At 42.2% G+C, this 6,600-nt stretch overlaps 1 long non-coding RNA gene across 1 annotated transcript; it reads left to right on the top strand.

Moving 5' to 3' along the window:
- The first annotated feature begins 6 nt into the window (after positions 1-6).
- On the top strand, positions 7-1,459 carry LOC116546514. The gene is made up of 2 exons (XR_004266746.1): positions 7-655; positions 753-1,459. It is a non-coding gene; the product is annotated as an uncharacterized LOC116546514 (long non-coding RNA).
- Positions 1,460-6,600: the final 5,141 nt, after the last annotated feature.

The raw sequence follows: 6,600 nt of genomic DNA, 5'->3' as shown, positions 1-6,600 counted from the left end.
ACACTGGGGAGAGGCCTTATGAGTGCAGTGAATGTGGGAAGTTCTTTCCCTACAGCTCCAGCCTCCGAAAACACCAGAGAGTTCACACTGGATCAAGGCCCTATGAGTGCAGTGAATGTGGGAAATCCTTTACTCAAAATTCTGGCCTTATTAAGCACAGGAGGGTTCACACTGGGGAGAAGCCTTATGAGTGCACTGAATGTGGGAAATCCTTTAGCCATAACTCCAGCCTTATTAAACACCGGAAAATTCATAGTCGATAAAAGCCTTATGACTGGCAAGTATGGAAAATCTGTTAGCACCCTGGAGAAAGTCCTTGAGTACAGTTAATGTTAGAAAGCTTCAACTGAAGGCTGCATCTCATTGAGTACCACAGAGTTCACAAGGGAAAGACACTTTTGATATGTGGAGATGTCCAGTTGCTATAACAGCTCTGAAGGGGATCCCTTATGAGGGTGGCATCAGCCTGAATTGAATCTCCTATATCTGAACATCTCCATAAATTCCAGGTATGTGGGAGCTGCACTGCACCTTTTGCCCTGCCCAGGGCCCATGCCAGATTTATGTCTGCTGATTCTGTAGTGAGAGCCATTTTACCTCTACTGCCTGGCTGGTGGTCACAGTGTACACCATTCACCCACCACAGTGTATTCAGGTAAGTGAACCTTGGTGTTCTCCTGTTATGGGAGGAATTTGTAAATAGCCTAAGCATTTATTCCTTTCTTGTTTTTTTTTTCTCTTTGATAAGTTAGGCCATGGACCTGATCCAGTTTGGCCCAGAGGACTCTATGGGTGACCTGAAAAGAGGGACTACCTATTTCAGGATATTGTTGACCTCACATGACTCTTGATATAGTTTGCCAGCCTCCAAATCACCAACTGTGGGAGCCACCTGCCTCTTATTGCCCTGGTTTGTACAGTAATAAAGGCCTTACTAATCTTGGGGGTTCTAGTCACTGTATGGGTTGGTTTGAAAACAACTGGGTTCTGCTAACATGAAGGGGTAACTTTTTGGGATTCCCAACTGTGTGGCTCAACAGGGACAGGGACAGTGGGATGGCAGAATAGAATTCTCTTTCTAGTTTGAGCCTAGTTTTCATTGCCATTCAAGGCCTCCAAGAAAAAACTGCAGGATATTGACCTAATTTATATCCTGGATGCCATAATATGCTGTGGTTTCAGAGGTCAATCTAAGTAGGCAGCAATCCTATGACATCCTTTGGTGCTTCTGAAAGCAACAGGAAATTGTTCTCTTGTTTGTAAGGAATATTGCATTGTGTTCAGTGCTGTTGGGGAATATCTGTTCCCCAGGTTCTATATGCCTTGATATCCTGAATTCCATAGGGTAGCACCACAGGTGGTAAGATTATAGCAGGAATTGTAATTGTTATAGAAGTTCTAGATTGGTATGGAGTGGAAAACTGCAATAAATAGAATGTGCCCCTTTAACAGAGGTTTCCATGATGTTCATCATTACGGCTCTTAAGGATGAGCAGGTACAGAAATTCTCAGGAATTCCAGAATTGTGTATCTTGTGTAGCTAAGGTCATTGTCAGAAATTTTATGGAATCCTGTAGCCTCTGGGATGTTCACTTCAAGGTCACTGCTATGCAGGCAGGAAAACAAGGATAGAGAAGAGAGGTCTAGGCCACTGATACAGCCTTTGTAATCCAGCCATCATTTCTGACTCAACTTGAGTCAGAAATGTTGGCTGGATTACACATTTGGCTGGAAATGGCTTTCACTGTTTACCTATATTTGCTATCACTGAGGCAAAATCCTCTCCCAGGACATGAGGAGAGAGATAGTGGAATCAACTTAAGAGTTGTCAAACCTGATTCTCCAAAAACAATAGGAAATTCAGACTTTTTTTTTTTTTTTTTTTGAGACGGAGTTTCGCTCTTGTTACCCAGGCTGGAGTGCAATGGCGCGATCTCGGCTCACCGCAACCTCTGCCTCCTGGGTTCAGGCAATTCTCCTGCCTCAGCCTCCTGAGTAGCTGGGATTACAGGCACGTGCCACCATGCCCAGCTAATTTTTTGTATTTTTTTTTAGTAGAGACGGGGTTTCACCATGTTGACCAGGATGGTCTCGATCTCTTGACCTCGTGATCCACCCGCCTCGGCCTCCCAAAGTGCTGGGATGAAATTCAGACTTTTATTTTGAACCATATTTTGTTAGGCTGGTGCAAAAGTAACTCTGGTTTTGAACTATGATTTTTCTTTTTTTTGTCAGAAGTCTTGCTCTGTCATCCAGGCTGGAGTGCAGTGGTACGATCTCAGCTCACTGCAACCTCCGCCTCCTGGGCAATTCTCCTGCCTCAGCCTCCCAAGTAGATGGGATTACAGGTGCCCACCACCATGCCCAGCTGATTTTTGTATTTTTAGTAGAAATGGAGTTTTGCCATGCTTGCCACACTGGTCTCAAATTCCTGACCTTATGTGATCCACCCACCTGTGCATCCCAAAGTGTTGGGATTACAGGCATGAGCCACGGCGCCCTGCCACCTGCATGCATTTATTTTCATTACATTTCCTTCTGGTCTGCAATGTCTTTATGAAAAAATCCATTGATAGTCTTATGAGGAATCCTTTGTGTACACCGCAAGTTCCTTTTCTCTTCTTCCTTTAGGTTTTCTCTTAAACTTTTTAACAATGTGATTATTATAAATCTCATTATGGATCTCTGTATTCATCTTATTTTCTGTCCTTTGCACTTCAGGAATTTGGATTTCTATTCTCTCTCCCAGGTTGGGGATTTTCAGCCATTATTTCTTTAAATAAGCTTTCTGGGCTGGGCATGGTAGCTCACGCCTGTAAGCACTTTGGGAGGCCAAGGTGGGTAGACCACAAGGTCAGGAGTTCGAAACCAGCCCGACCAACATGGTGAAACCCCGTCTCTACTAAAAATACAAAAATTAGCTGGGTGTGGTGGCATGCGCCTATAATTCCAGCTACTTGGGAGGCTGAGGCAGGAGAATCGCTTGAGCCTGGGAGGCGGAGTTTGCAGTGAGCCAAGATCACACTACTGTACTCCATCCTGGGCAACAGAGCAGACTCCTCAAAAAAAAAAAAAAAGTGCTTTCTGTCCCTTTCTGTTTCTCCCCTCCTGCTGGAATTTCAATAATGTGTACAGTGTTCTGCTTGATGTCCCATAAGTCCTTTGAGTTATCTTTTTTTTGCTCATGTAAATCCAGCACTTTGGAATTCCAAAGTGGGAGCATCACCTGAGGCCAGGAGTTCAACACCAGCCTTAGCAACTGTAGCAAGACCCCATTTCTACAGAAAAATAAAAAGAAAAAAATTAGCTGGGCATGGCAATGCCTGTCTGTAGTCCCAGCTACTTAGGTGGCTGAGGCAAAAGGATCATTTGGGCCCAGGAATTTGAGGCTGCCGTGAGCTATGCTAACACCAGTGCCCTCCAGCTTGGGTGTCAAAGCAAGACCACGTCAGGAAGGAAAGGAGGGAGAGAGGAAGGGGGAAAAGGAAAGAGGAAGGACACTGTTGATTGTTGTGGTTCTTTTTCTCTGTTGTGGTTATTTCTTTTTTTTTTTTAAGAAAAGACTACTATTACAGTCTACTTTCACTTAAGAACAAATATGTAGGTAGGATGTGGTAGCTTATGCCTGTAATCCTAGCATTTTGGGAGGCTGAGGGGTTGGATCACTTGAGATCAGGAGTTCAAGATCAGCCTGGCCAACATGGTGGAAACCTGTCTCTACAAAATATACAAAAATTAGCTGGGCATAGTGGCATTTGCCTGTAGTCCCAGCACTCCAGCCTGGGTGTCAAGAGTGACACTCCATCTCAAAAAAAAAAAAGAAAAAGAAAAAGAAAAATGTTTATGCTTTTTTTTTTTTTTTTTTTGAGACGGAGTTGCCTAGGCTGGAGTGCAGTGGTGGCTCACTGCAACCTCCGCTTCTGGGTTTCATGTTGGCCAGAGTGGTCTCAAATTTGTGACCTCAGGTGATCTGCCTGCCTTGGCCTCCCAAAGTGCTGGGTTTGCAGGCATGCGCCACCACACCTGGCCTATTTTTCAACTTTAGCTATACAAATTGTCTGTGAAACTCAACTGAATCACAATTAGAATTAATGTAAAAATTGAATATTCTTCCCAGATATGACCACTATGTGTAAAAAATGTTTTACTGTAATTTGTTTTTTTTGTTGTTGTTGTTTTTTTAAGACGGGGTTTCACCATGTTGGTCAGGCTGGTCTTGAACTCCCGACCTCAGGTGATCCGCCTGCCCTGGCCTCCAAAGTGCTTGGATTACAGGCGTGAGCCACCACGCCCGACCTTTACTGTAATTTGAGCATATCAATTTAAACTTAATTTTTAAATGTAAAGAAATGCAAATAAAAACATGGGGGATCCTGATCAAAAAGCATTGAAAAGATTAAATGAAGAGACATATTACTGGATGTGAAATCTCATTATTGCCAGTAAGTTATTATTTTCCAAATTATTTTCTACATTAAATTATAACTAATTCCTCCCCCAAATAAAAAACCCCATTGCTTCTGGAATCCACATAGACTAAAACTCCAAACTTAAAGAGAACTGGAGAAAAGATTTGCAAGTTATATGTTGGATAAAGGGTTAATATTCAGAATATATAAACTTCTACAACTTAACAAAAAGCCAAGTAGCCTAATTAGAAAATGGGCAAACAGGCTGGGCATAGTGGCTAACTCTTCAAATCTCAGCACTTTGGGAGGCCAAGGTGGGTGGATCACGAGGTCAGGAGATCAAGACCATCCTGGCCAACATGGTGAAACCGCATCTCTACTGAAAATACAAAAATTAGCCAGGTGTAGTGGTGCGCAGCACCTGTGGTCCCAGCTACTTCAGAGGGTGAGGCTGGAGAATCTCTTGAACCCAGGAGGCAGAGGTTACAATGAGCAGAGACTGTGCCACTGCACTCCTGCCTGGGTGACAGAGCAAGACTCCGTCTCGAACAACAACAAAAAAGAAAATGAGCAAAGAACTCGTAGGTTTTCTCCAGTGAAGACATACAAATGGGCAACATGTATATGAAGAGATGCTCAACACTAATCAGTAGATAAATGCATATCAAAATCACAATAAAATATGTTACCTCACACCCATTGTGTGAGGTACTAAAGTAAGTGCTAAGGGCATAGAGAAATGGAACATTTGTGCATTCTTGATGGAAATGTAAAATGGTACAGCCACTACGGAATACTGTAATAATAGGGGAAAAAACCTTTGAATTTCAATGAAAGTATGGAATCCTCCTTTGTCCAGAGCAAATCTCTTTCATCAGACTTACTATTACAGAAAAATCTGTACATGTGATGAATGTGGAAAAGGCTTTGGCAAATAATCCTTAATTGCATCAGATAATTTATAGTGGAGACAAACTTACATCATCAATGCTGGAAGACTTTTAGGTACAGCTCATGTCTTACCTGATACATATATTGAATGTGGGAAGGCCTTTAACCATGGCTTAACACTATTATCAAATTTCTCATATAAAAGATAAACTGTATAAATGTGCACAGTGTGGAAAGTCTTAGTCATGTCTTCCAGCTCATTGAACATGAGAGAATTCATACTTCAGAAACTATATCATTGTAGTGTATGTTGAAGGCCTGTGTCCACACATAATCTCTGATTCTCCATCAGAAAATTCATAGTGGAAAGAAACCTTATCAATGGAATGAATGTGGAAAAGGCTTTAGCTAAAGTTCACATTTGCTCGGCATCAAAGGATTTCACAGTGTAGAGAAATAATGTCAGTGCAATAAATCTTTTAATAAAGACTAAAAGTGTTTGAAGTCTTTTAGTAAAAAGACTTTTAGCCTTTTTTTTTTTTTTAAAATTTTTTGTAGAGACGGGGTTTCACTGTGTTATCGTCTCCATCTCCTGACTTCGTGATCCACTCGCCTCAGTCTCCCAAAGTGGTGGGATTAAAGGTGTGAGCCACCATGCCCAGCCTAGCCTTTCATTTTTTATTAAACATCAGAATGTTCATTTTGAAGAAAAATCATTAGAATCTCAAAAAATGCAAGAAATCCATCCACCAGTATGAATCACTGAATCTGCACATCAGAAATCACTATATAGAACCATTGCAAATACAGTCTGTGGGGAAACAAGTTACATGTCTTCACTATTTCAAGAGAAATACTATAAATGTATTGAATATGGAAAGACCTTCAGCTGTAATTTAAATCTTAGTGTACATTGCAGGATTTATACTGGATATAAACCATATAAATGTAATGAATGTCGGAAAGCTTATGGCAAAAGCTCAAATCTTTCAATCAACAATGGAGAGAAAACCCTATTAGTGCAACAGTATAAAAACGGTTGGACAAGGCCGGGCGCGGTGGCTCAAGCCTGTAATCCCAGCACTTTGGGAGGCCGAGGCGGGTGGATCACGAGGTCAAGAGATCGAGACCATCCTGGTCAACATGGTGAAACCCTGTCTCTACTAAAAATACAAAAAATTAGCTGGGCATGGTGGCGTGTGCCTGTAATCCCAGCTACTCAGGAGGCTGAGGCAGGAGAATTGCCTGAACCCAGGAGGCGGAGGTTGCGGTGAGCCGAGATCGCGCCATTGCACTCCAG

This window comes from Sapajus apella, unplaced genomic scaffold (genome assembly GCF_009761245.1).
Source record: "Sapajus apella isolate SASKATOON/1434 unplaced genomic scaffold, GSC_monkey_1.0 scaffold1005, whole genome shotgun sequence".
Lineage (NCBI taxonomy): Eukaryota > Metazoa > Chordata > Mammalia > Primates > Cebidae > Sapajus > Sapajus apella.
The sequence above is the reverse complement of the archived record's forward strand: the minus strand, read 5'-3'. Positions and strand labels throughout refer to the sequence as shown.